Genomic DNA, 12575 nt, shown 5'->3' with positions numbered 1-12575 from the left:
TCACATGGGCACAACACTTCAGTATGAGCTGATCTTACTTCTATATCATACTGGCCTCCTGTGCCAGCTTTGCTTTTTAGAATGCGTGTGTACTCAATTATTGCTGAACAGATCACACTTCATCCAAAGCAGTTTGGGAGAGTGTCTGTCTTCATTCCAGTTCATTTACAAGGGCAGTTTGTACAAACTTTTAAGTTAAAATCTGCAGAAACAAAAGGATACAGCTTTACTTTTTAATAGATGTCCCAGTACCCTCACATCCAGGCTAGATGCGAGATACATAATGTACCAGCTGGAGTTAGTGACTTAAATTCCAGGAGTACATTGGATGCCAGTTCAGCTGGTGGTTTGAGGACAACTGATCCTTTTTAAACTGTTATCAGCACACAAGCTCATAGCAGGAAGGCTACAGTGAGTTTGTGCAGTCTGCATAGGTGGAGATTACTTTCAGGAAGAAGACTCATCAGTAATTGATGTGCTTCTCAGTGGCCTATACAGACTGTACATCTGATGAGCATGTCAGCCTTGAAATTCCTTTGACCTGTATGTCCATCCATGCTGTAACTATGATTATTATCAGGCACTGTCCAAAACAGCAGACTGCCAGAACAGTATAGGTCTGCTCCAGTATAGCCATCTACTCTTTACAAGTCACCAAAAAATTGTGCGGATTGACAGCTGGAATACTTTGTAATGTGTTTGCTTCTCTCGTGCTTCTTTTGCTTTTCTCTGCTGACACAACCCTGCAGTTAGTGAGGGAGTTTAGAGGCATAATCTCTGAGCAGCCAAAGTAACAATGTGGTTGCTTGGCTGGATTTTGTTTAATGGTTTTGGTTTTGTTTAATGGAACAGAATCTGCTCACATTGCTGATGAATTCACTGGCTTGATTTCTGCCATTTACAGAGTAGAAAAGCCTATGTCAGCAAGCTGTACTAGAGGTTGAGTGTTTTGTTGTTTGTTTGTTGTGGGCTTTTTTCTAAAAACATATATTGCATAGCAAATGGGCTGGGGACCCTAGCCCGGACCCTAGGCCCCCCGAGTCACCGGCTAGTCCCACTTAAAGTTTGCTGGTGAACAGGCGTGCGCACCCCAGGCCCGCCAGAATTGGGGAAGACACAGAGTCTACCCCCGCAGCCGGCACCAGGCACGCGGGCAGTGACCCGGGCAGCTGGTTTGGGGAACGGGCGCCGTTCCCACCCCAGTGGCTGGAGGTTTGAGACCCCCACTGGCTCCAGGAGCTGACACGGAGACCCCGCTCGCTCCAGGTGCTGGCACCACAGGCTGGGGGTGCCCACCCCCCGGTCTGACCCCAGCAGCTGGCACCGAATTCCCCTCGTGCCCACGCAGGTCTCACCGGGAGCGGGCACCCGGTCCTCGCAGCACACGCTCACAGGGGACAGAGAGCGAGCATCCGCAGAGAGACGCTGCAGAAGAGGTTTAATAGGAAGGTACAAGACGCTAGGACGGACTGCGTCCATCAGGCACGGGGCTCGGCCGGACAAGCGTGCTGACCGGCCCCGTGTTCCAGCCGGCCACCCCTCTTACGCCCCTTTCTGTCTCCCCCCTTGGTCCCCCTGCTGCCCCTTCCCCTGCGCGTCCCCCGCCCCATGGGTCTCTACAGCTCTGTCCATTCCCGCGCTCCTCCCGGGCCGGGGTCCCCCGGTATGGAGTATTATCAGTTGCAAAGTCCAGGCTGGTCTTCCTGGAAGTGGTACCTGTGGTTTTTTGATCGCTCGTCAGTCAGTGTGCCTGGTGAGGTTTGTTTCTTGCCATAGTCTCCATGTCTGTTTTGTCAGGTCTGTGTCTCAGCATGTTTCGTGGTTTCCCCCTTTCCCCATTAGTTTCCCAACGGAGAGGTCCCCAGTCAGGTAACCTCGCTGGAATAAACTTTCTCACGCTCTCACATGCCCTTATCAGTTGATGTGACTGACCCGGTTTGGTTCTCGTCACTCCCTCCCTTATCATGTCGGTCGGGTTTGTGTCCTCCTATGTTCTTGTTCACGGCTTCCTCCTTTTCTTACTACTGTCCCTGTTGCACTGGAAAAGGTCCTTGACCAGATACCCTTAAGGGAGTGACACTCTCCTTCCACATACCCATACAGATACTTGTGCCACATAACACGTCCTACAGTTCTGGTCCCACGTTTGTCCCAACTTGGGGATTTAGTTCGAGAGGTCACATTTCATTCTTATGGTAATGAATGCACGTAGTAGGATCGTTTGCATGGAGTTTTCATCCTGGTGCCTGGACAAGAGACAGCCAAGGTGCACACAAAGACTGGAAGCCTGCAAGTTCTTTTGAGTGGATCTTCTAATTTTAAAGGGCCCATTGAATGTAGAGAAGTAGGAGAGTATTTGGTGTATAGTAGAATTAAGTAAGAAAAAAATTGCAGTGTAGTAAAGAGAGGGTGTACAATATGGGAAAAGGATAAAGAAAATAAACCCTGCCTATTCAGACATTGATCAGTTCTGTCTCCCCATAAAAATGAGTTTCTTTTCCTTGTGTGCTTTGAGCTGTTATGAGTTTGATACTGCTGTCACGTTAAGGATTGCTAACCAGCTGGTCCTGGCTGTTTGCATGCCTATTTGCAGACATTTAAAGATAATTTACAGCTACTACTTTTAGAGTTTTTTGCAAAAGGCATTGTGACTCCACTGCTAGAAACATCAGTCTTAAGCTATGCTCTTCTCAGCTGTTGACTTTGTTAACGAGAAATGTTATTAATTTCTGTATTTGTATTTTGCCTGCCTATTGCCTTAGGATGTCTTCGAGGTTCTTTTGTTCGGTAGTTTCCTTTTTAGGAAAATGTATTTTGCAGTTAGAGAAGGATGAAAGAAGAATAAGAAAGGATAAATGTATCAGTATTTGGGGAAGCTGCTTGGTTCATGTGCTGCAAGTGTGCTTATCAGGAAGGCAGATAGTGAAAATGACATTTTTCCTACCTGAAACCAAGAACAGTTAGATAATTTCCTGTTTCAGTCTACTAGCCAATAAATGCCAAATTTTACTTAAAGGGAATGAAATCATATTGACATCAAAAGGAACAACCTTAAATGTTTCTTCTCTTTACTCAGGTTCTCCACTGATACGGTTTTCTTCCCTTTGACTAATAAAGCAATGTAATATGTAAACCAATAACAGGTGGTGAGTATATGACTCGTGTCCTGGTTTCGTCAACAATATAAGGCAACTGAAGGCCTCGGCCTGCTCACATCCCTCATTCTGTTCCCATGCTCTATTTGGATTCACGTTGTCAAAAAGTGAACCTGACAAAAGATCTGAATCTTTGTTAAAAACTAATTTGGAGTGGGAAAGATGGTTCAGCTTAGTTACAGTGCCATTCAGTTTTCTTTTCTGGTCTATAACACCACTGCATAAATAATATATTGGCTCCAGTATAGCTATCCACCGTTGACAAGACACAAAGGAAAATGGGAGAAGAACGTCAGGAAAAAATGTAACAGGAATGATAGACTTGTGTCTTTGGAAGTAGCTCCAATTTATGGTGCATTGTGCATGAAACAATGTCAGCTGTAATGAAAATCTGCCACCTCAGACTTTGTCAGTCGGTGATCAGGCTGAAGCAGGCAGAAAAGACTGGAAGGGCAACAGCTGTATGTACTTGCCTATGAGTACAACTACTGTGGTAGTCACAGTACGTTTTTTTAATTTAAAGGAGTCCTTAAGAGAAGGATCACCTAATTGCCTAAAAGCTTAAGGCACAGGAATTAGAGCAGTAGTTACAAAATGTGTTTGTCCTTCAACCTACTTATTCACCTTTCTATGCCTCACTTCCCATTTCATCTCATCTTTTATGTTTACAACACATATGGAGTGCAGCTTGCAGCTGAGCTTGACTAGCACCTACAGATGCCTGTGGATACGCTAACGCAGTTTATTGTATTAAGTGATGTGTTTAAGTTACAGACCTTGTGGTGACCAAGTAGCTAGTACGTGTACCAGTCAGTATCTACTTTTGAGCCGGTGAAGATTGTCCAAGAAAGTAATCCCAACGCAGAACAGTTGGTGCAAATTAGACTTTCAACGGATGATTGGATATTGGATACATAGTGCTATTATCTATGTATTAACCAGGGGGATTACTTTTTAAAAACTTTTTTTGATAAAAGGGCTAGCTGACACAAATACTTCCATCATAGGTTTTGTGTTAACACAACTGCTGAGAATACTGTATCCCTGACAAAGCTCTGTTAACTAATTACTGGATGTATATGAGAGTGGCTTAAATAGCAGATCCAGACTGAATTTTTTAAATGGTTTTGATTTTTTCTTTTTTTTTAGTATAAGAAATATGACCCAAAGCAATGGGATAAGACAAGGACAAGAGATGGAAAACCTGGGAAAAGAAGATAAATGGGAGAAAAATGGTTACATAAGTGAAATAGTGCATGTGTGTGCATGTATACTGGGGCTGGGGAGTGGAAGCAAGAAGGGGAGACAACATAAAAATAGTACTGCTTTGATTCTGTCCTTTACAATTTTTAAACTCAATTTTCATGTTGATGATCTTCCTGACTATTCAGCAACCTTATGTACTCCCAGTGGGACAGAGCATTCGATGGAGAGTCAGGGGACCTGTAGTCAAATTTTCATCTCTTTGGCACTTTGTGATGAGGGCAGACTTACAGAAGTGGTACAAAAATGATACAGAACTGTCAGAAATGAGAGACGTAGCTGCAGCACCTCTTCTAAGCACTGTTGTAAGGAGCACGGAGATAGCAAAGTATTGCTGTTTGCTGTAAGCATAACTGCCTTCTCATGGGGCCAACGTGCTTCATGGAATATCTCCACACTGGTGACGTTGCATACCTCTTGTCTTTGCATCCTTTCCATGACAAGTGTGTGATATCAATTTTACTGTACTTAATTGATCACTCTAGTGTGACAAAAGGAGCAAAAATGTTCTGGTTTATGCTAATGAATCAGAGGAAACTGTGTTGTTGCTCTGAATCTTTCTAGTCTATGAAGCAATTGATTTCTGGACAGGAACTGTCTTCTGTTCTGTGCATACACTAGCTATTGCAATGGATCTCCATTTTTCTTGGCATTTAGCTGCTATGGTGGTAAATATGACTGATTTCCAATTTCACAGTATGAACTTTCTCTGTCTCTTTGTACAAAAGAGGTTTCTATCAAGCATGTTCATAAGATGGTGAGTTTCTAAAAGTTTTCCTTTGATGCACAAAATCCTTCACTGAACAGTACTCAACACTATTTATGAGAATTGTGTTAGGGAAGACAATATAATTCTCCTTATAATAACTATTAATTTAAACTGAAAAGCCCTGAGTGGAAGAGATGTGACTAACAGAGCTTTTAGCTATCAGTGCACTTCAACTGATTCTGGGCTGGAATCTATGTAACGCTTCATCGCAGATTGCCAGATTGTGGACAAAAATACACAGTTCATCCCCTCAGCATAACTGCAAGGGCAATTGGTAAGGCAGTATATAATTAGTGTTGGGTTTGATCCATGATTCCTTTCCCTTAGGAGAGTATATCAGGATTTTTAATGGCAGTGTGTTTTTAAGACTAGTTTATGGTTCAGCAGGCTGTGGAATGTTGAGTAAAATTAGAACTGTATCATGGCACAGACAGACAGAAGTCCATCTACTGCACAGCTGGCTCCACATCCTTGCAGTGAAACTTTCCAAAATGGTGTTTTTCTTTTAGATTAAAAATTAAATGCTAATCCTTTTCAGTTTGAGAAATATGAAATGTGTGGCTGTAAAATGTGATAGGAAAAAAATCAACATGAAGAACTGATTTGAATGTTCCCCTGGGAATGGTGTGGGTTTTAATATTTCAGAAATGGGTTTGCTTAGCCCTGAGGGAAAGGGATTGGAAAAGCATGATAGACATGAGCATGCACAAAGATCTTTCAGTATTAAGGGGAAGGAAATAGGTCACTGTAGATTAGATAGCTAATTTGGTTTCCTTTAAAGCCACGAGAGCTATAAAGTGCTGAGCTGCAATCAGGAAGAATGGATACTGTCTTCTGAGGGACAGGGCAAATAAGCAATGTAGAGCTTAAGTCTTCTTGCTTTGTAAACTCTTGATTTACACAAATACACCTGTTAATTCATGCTTTATTACTGCGCTGATGTTGCCCTACAGGAAAAAGTGCCAGTTTATGCAACAGCTCTAATTAATCATGTGCCAATGCTGAGCTACCCATGGTTTCAGAAAAACATTTCTAATGCAGGTTATATGGAAGGAAATACTTTTATTGTTAGGTTTTTGGTTTTTTTAAATTCCATACATTATGGCCAAGAATGGTCCATCCCAGCATCTGGAAAGTCAGCCAAGAGTGGCAAGATGCCTGCATGGATGAACAAGGAGCTCCTGACTGAACTCGGGGAAGCACACGAGAGGTGGCAGCACGGAGAGGTGACCTGGGAGGATACAGCAACGCTGTCTTGAGCATGCATGCATGGGGTTAGGAAAGCCAGAACTAACCTGGAGTTGAACGTGGTTAGGGATTTGAAGGGCAACAAAAAGGGCTTCTTAGAGGTGTATCAGTAACAAAACAAAACCCTAAACAAAACCAAAACAATTAGGGAAGCGATGGGCCTGTTGCTGAATGGGACAGGGGACCTGGTGACAAAGGACAGGGAAAAGGCTGAGATACTCAATGCCTCAATAGTAAGATCTGCCATCAGGATTCCCAGGGCCCTGAGACAAGTGGCAAAGCCTGGCAGAGTGAAGCCTTTCCTTCGGTAGAGCTGGATCGGGTGGCTGGTGTAGGGTCCTGTGGCTGGGGTGCCGTGTTGGATGGTTATCGGCTCTGCAGGAGGAATAGGCAGGGCAGGCGAGGCGGGAGGGCATCGTATGGAAGGGAGGGGTTGGAGTGTATGGTGCTCACGGTTAGTGACGACACGGTTGAGAGCTGCTGGGTAAGAATGAAGGGGAAAGCAAGTAAAGCAGATGTTGTGGGAGTCTGCCATCGACCACCCAGCCAGGACAACACCAATGAATTATTCTACAAGGAATTAAGGGATATCTCTAGATCAACCACCCTTGTCCTTATGGCGATTTTAACTTCCCAGACATAAACTGGGAATATCATACAGCGGACACAAACAGGTCCAGGAAATCGCTGAAGCACATTGATGATAACTTTTTGGTGCAGGTACTAAGGGAGCTGACTAGGATAGCTAATCCTAGAGAGCTGGGCAATCACCAACCGTATGAAATTTAACAAGACCAAGTGCCAGCTTCTGCACATGGGACAGGGTAATCCTGGTGCTGATCTCTCTCTGGTGACCAGCGACAGGACACGAGGAAATGGAATGAAGCTGCATCAGGGGAAGTTCAGCTTGGACATTAGGAAAAGGTTCTTCACGGAGAGGGTGGTAGGTCACTGGAATAGGCTCCCCAGGGAAGTGGTCATGGCACCAAGCCTGTCAGAGTTCAAGGAGTGTCTGGGCGACGCTCTTAGTCATACGGTTTAGTTTTAGGTAGTCCTGTGAGGAGCAGGGAGTTGATGATCCTTCTGGGTCCCTTCCAACTCGAGATATTTTACGATTCTAAGTCTATAGAACCTGATGGGATGCCTCCCTGAGAAGTGAGGGAGCTGGCCAGTGTCATTGCAAGGTGACTTGCAGTCAGGAGGAGTGTTTCTGGCAGGTTTGAGGAAGGTGATCCTTCCCCTCTACTCAGCACTTGGACCACATCTGGAGTGTTGTGTGCAGTTCTGGGTTTCTCAGTATGAGACATGGACGTACTGGAGTGAATCCAGCAAACAGCCACTAAAATGATTAAGGGATTGAAACACCTGAGGAGGGACTGACAGAGCTGGGACTGTTTAGTCTCAAGAAGAGAAGGCTCAAGGGGTAATTTTATCAATGTATAGAAATACTTGGTCGAGGGGAATAAAGAAGACAAAGCTAGACTCTCCTCAGTACTGCAAAGTGAAAGGACAAGAGGCAATGGACACACACTGAAATAGAGGAAATTCCACCTAAACATACGAAAAAAATGTTTTTACTGTGTGCATGGTCAAACACTAGAACAGGTTGCCCAGAAAGGTTGTGGAGTCTCCATCTTTGGAGATTTTCAAAATCCAATTGGACAAGGCCCTGGACAACCTGCTCTAGCTGACTCTGCTGTGAGCAAGGGGTTGGAACAGATGACAGCCAGATTAATTCCATGATTAAAGCTTGATTTTTAGGAAAGTCTTACATGTTTTTTTACAGTGTAGCATGATCAAACTTACACTGCTGCAGATGACATAAGCATGAAGCCGAACATGTATTTCCTTTATTCTGGCAAGTGAGATGACTCTAGAGCAGGTCAAGCTGGAAGACCTCCAGTTTCCTAGTTATCAGTTAATACAACTCCCATTTTATTGCCAAACTGTAAATTTCTTGCACTATGTTTATAACTCTGGTTTCTATAAGTTTTCCTCTGATCCCTGAGCATAAAAAAGGAAAACATGATTTTGAATGTTATTATAAAGTTCCCTTGGGGTGATGCGATTTCATAGGCAATTAGAAGCTGCATTAGTGTGGAAAGCCAAAATAGGCCTGTTACTAACAGCCTAAACATAGAAGAAAATGACCCCTTGCATCCCAACAGTATGATGGCTCTCCAGACTGAAATAAACACACATCACCATAAACAAACTGTGAAATACAGCCTGTTTTATTTAAAGGGTGGGGTTTTTATTTTTATACTGCATTTGGCATTTCCTGACTTAAGAGCTGCAAGCTGTCTTCTGCCTACCACCTGTTTCTGTTTGTAGTTCTGGCATATGTCTAAGCCAGTGGTAAAAACTGTCATCCAGTTTCTAACTCATTTTACTTTAAACTTAGCAGTCAGAAGGATTCTAGCTCTGGACAATATGTTTTGCACCCTGGTATTTTTCAAAATCTCTTGAAGAAAATCAAGCACGTTTGTACCTAGACTTCATAGAGGACAATTTTGGACACACATAAAAGGGAGGAATTCTTTAAAGTATTCCGTTTACCTCTGTAATTTAAGCCTGTGCTAAGAAGTAGGTTCATGCATATGCACCTTTATTCTTGGTCTCTTTTTTCTCTTTGCAGTTAGCGTCATAGTCTCTGACATCACAGTATATGAGTTTACTGCTTTTCACGCCACTTACTCCAGGAGGGAGATACGGAAATGAATTTTATTTTGACTTTTCATGAAGAACAAACTTGTCAGGATCTTTGTCTCTGCTGTCATCAGCTAGGGAACTGAGTGCATATGAAGGTATATGATCAGAAACTGCTGAAAAATCATGGCAGTACATGAGTGCAATTTTGAAAGCAAAATTCTATTCTGAAACAGGTTTCTGCAAGACCTCGGAGGCTGAATTTCCACGGTAGTATATAGGAATCCGATGTTCCAATCCCACCAAATTTCAGTGTGAAAAATTTACCCTTTAGCTATATGGCAAAGTAGTCCATTCCTTGTGGGGGTCTTCTGGGCTTTGATGATTACAGCGAGTGGCTGATAGTCCTCTGAAAGACATAGGTAGCTGCTCCTTATCGCTGCTCTTCCAGTCTGTGAGTACTTTGACCCAAGTCCAGTATTGTTCCAGATTTTGCTAAAAAGAAAAGAAAAAAAAGATTCATTTTAGAGCAGAGGACATAAAATGGATAGGTCTCATGGTGCAGGTTTCACCTATCAGGTGACACCCACTTAGGACACTCACTGAGTTGGAAATAATAAATAGTCAGTTTCTTCTTTTGGCTAACATGATTAAATCCAAGGGCTGCCACGACTACTCCTCACAAGAAGTAAAAGCGAAGATTTCTTTGTTTGTTTTGGAGACCTAGACAAGACAGCTCAATTCAAACTGCAGATTTGACCCAAATTTTCAAACAATACCAGGCTAAATAATTTAAATTGTGAATTATAATAGTTACTGCTAAGGCCTATCTTCTAGTTGACATGTGTCTGCATGGATACTGCAATATAGTAGTGGTCCTACACTGGTAAGTGTTGTATGTCTTGCTTCTTACTCCACTGTTTGTTCTTCCTAATGAAGAGCTAGAATCCATAACTTCTTGCTATGAGAGAGAGTAAAAACAGAGAGCAATAGCCCATTTCTAGCTGGCTCTGTAAGGCTCTACTCCAAAGTATTCACAGATACATGTAAAACCAGCATTGGCTGACTATTCAAGACCTGGACAACCTCAGTGACCAGCTCTTCTACTATTCCTTAGCAGGCCCCAAAACTTTCTCACAGAAACTGGGAAGTCTAAAATGCATCATAGTAAATAATAAGGAAGAAAATGGAACGATTTGTTGCAAGAAGGTGCCTAAGCAGTCCCCAGTTTCAAGATATATTCTCTGGGGCCTTAATACATAAATGTTACCCGCAAGTCTGCAAATGCTACTTCAGCAAGCTTTTTTTCCCCATGCATGTGACAAATTCTCTTTGCTGTTCTAGAATTTTCCTCATCTTAGCTAATCCTGAATACAGGATGTTTCTTAGAAATATTTCTATGTTGTTCCTCACCCCGTCTTCCCTGAATTGTTTTATTATGGAATGCTGTGGAGCCCTTTAGAATAGTTTTCAACATGGTAAGAAGTTAACTTTCTATATGCTATCTTCAGTTTCTGCACGAGCTTCTAAATTACGTCTAGTACCTTGTGGCTGACAGCGTGCCTTCATATCTCTGAAAGAATCTTGTAGGAAACATTGTCCATACCTTTAAAAGAATGTAATTCCATCTTTTATCCCCTATTTTACTAACATAGCAAAAAGTTAAATAGAAAAGTTAGCCTGAGTCACGTCAGTATGTGCAGAGTATTATAGCTATTCAGCATGCTGATGATCTCATGGTAACTACCTGTGTGCCTATTTTAGCCCACAGTACATAGAAGGCAGCTGCCACGGTAAGCAAGTTTCAAATACTTTATTACTGAGCATGGATATAAGCAGTAACTGTCAAGTAGCACTTCAATGTACTGTAAATCCACACTCACTCAAGCTTGCCTTGTGGAAACTTTTACAAGCCTATAGTCAAAGAATTGTATTAATTAGTGAAGTAAAACTTCCCTTTGCAGAAGCCATCCTAGTTAAACTCAGGTATGTAATCATCAACTCAGCATTTAATGACTGTTTTAAACTATTACTTGTAGTGCTTTGTAAGTAGGTGTCTCAGGCATACATGCCTGTATTCTGCAAACTACCTGCAGTCTTCCTCACATTCCCCTTTAGGGATGCGAGATTTGCTGTTTACCAGTGCTCTGGTATTGCAGCTTACTTGAAGGAGATAAGCCTGGAGGGTTACAGGCTGTTCAGGGAGGACAGGGTGGGAAGGCAAGTAGGAGAGCTTGTGCACTGTGGAAAGGGTGCCTTGCGTGCATGGAGCTTTACCTTGGGACAGCTGATGAACCCATGGAGAGTGTGGGTAAGGACCAGAGAACAGACCAGTGCAGCTGATGTCAAAGCAGGTGTCTGCTACCAGATCACCCGATCGAGAAGAGGCAGATGAAGCCTTCCTCAGGCACCGTGTCCCAAGGGCTCTTCTGCAGCCGGGGGACCTTACGGTGCTGAGCTTTTTTCTCTTCCTGGGGAGGCTACTCAGAGAACCCGATCCCAGGCGCAGATGCCTCACACGTTTTTCAAACTACACTTCGGGCTAAGCGAAACCTCCGAATCAGCCGTGAAACCCGTTCTGCCTCCCGTTGCCATCTTCCGTGCAGGTGTAACCGGACTTGGGGCCGTCTGAGCTCCCGAGGGGTGGAAGACCCCAGCTGGTCCTGCCACCGTAAGTCCTGGCTGTGGGCGAGAGCCCCTTCTGCCCCGCGGTTGCAGCCCCAGGCCCTCGCCCTGGAAAGCCGTCGCCGCCCCGGCCGGAGGTGAGGTGCGATCGGGCCGCCCCAGCTCCGACGGCCCGGCCCCGCCGGCAGGGAGGGACGGACGGAGGGGGCCGGGCTGTCCCGTCCCGCCCGATTGTGCCACCCGTGCTCGGAACGAAGTTCCGAAAGTTGTCTCAGCCTTTCTGCCCTCTTCCTTCCACCCTGAGGCGCGGGCAGGCGGGAGAGCCGCACCGGGCTCCGGTCGCGCCTCCTTCACCTGAGCGCCCGCGGGGAAGCGGCGTGAGGTGAGTGGGGGAGGGGACAAGGATCGTGGGCCAGAGGGGTCGGGGGCAGGGATGAGGAGAGGACGGCGGTCAGCCACAGCGTCCTCCTGGCGGAGAGGCACCGCCGGCCGCTGCTTCGCCCTTCTTCGCCGAACCCGGGTGTCTCAACCGTGCCCCTGCTCTTCCGCCGCGCCTCCTGCCCTGTCGCAAGCTTCGCTTCCTGCCAGCGGCCGGCCGCAAGAGAACGGCGCCCGGGCGGGCTCTGCGGGGCCGGGCAGGCGCTTAGCGGCTTCAGGGCAGCCGGTAAGGGACGGCCCTTGCGGGTCCCCTCCGCCGGCGCCCCTCAGAGCGGCGGTGGGGGGGCCCGGCCCGGCCCGGCGGAGGAAGCTCGGTGGGTCGGCCCGGGCTGCCCCGCCGAGGAGCGGTCCCGAAGGCGCCGTGAGGGTCGCTCGCTGCCTCGGCAGCCGCGGGGCCCTGTCGTTAGCCCCGGCAGCAGCGGGGGGGT

At 45.4% G+C, this 12575-nt stretch overlaps 1 protein-coding gene across 1 annotated transcript in view; it reads left to right on the top strand.

The window, feature by feature from the left end:
• The first annotated feature begins 11946 nt into the window (after positions 1–11946).
• Positions 11947–12575, top strand: part of CRACR2A (calcium release activated channel regulator 2A) — a 62926-nt gene continuing 62297 nt past the window's right edge. Inside the window, exon 1 of the mRNA XM_069806694.1 lies at positions 11947–12091. The gene's annotated coding sequence lies outside the window, so the exon portion shown is untranslated. The remainder of the gene's footprint in view (positions 12092–12575) is intronic.

Source organism: Haliaeetus albicilla, chromosome 19 (assembly GCF_947461875.1).
Source record: "Haliaeetus albicilla chromosome 19, bHalAlb1.1, whole genome shotgun sequence".
Taxonomy (NCBI): domain Eukaryota; kingdom Metazoa; phylum Chordata; class Aves; order Accipitriformes; family Accipitridae; genus Haliaeetus; species Haliaeetus albicilla.
This window is presented reverse-complemented; position numbering and strand designations above follow the sequence as displayed.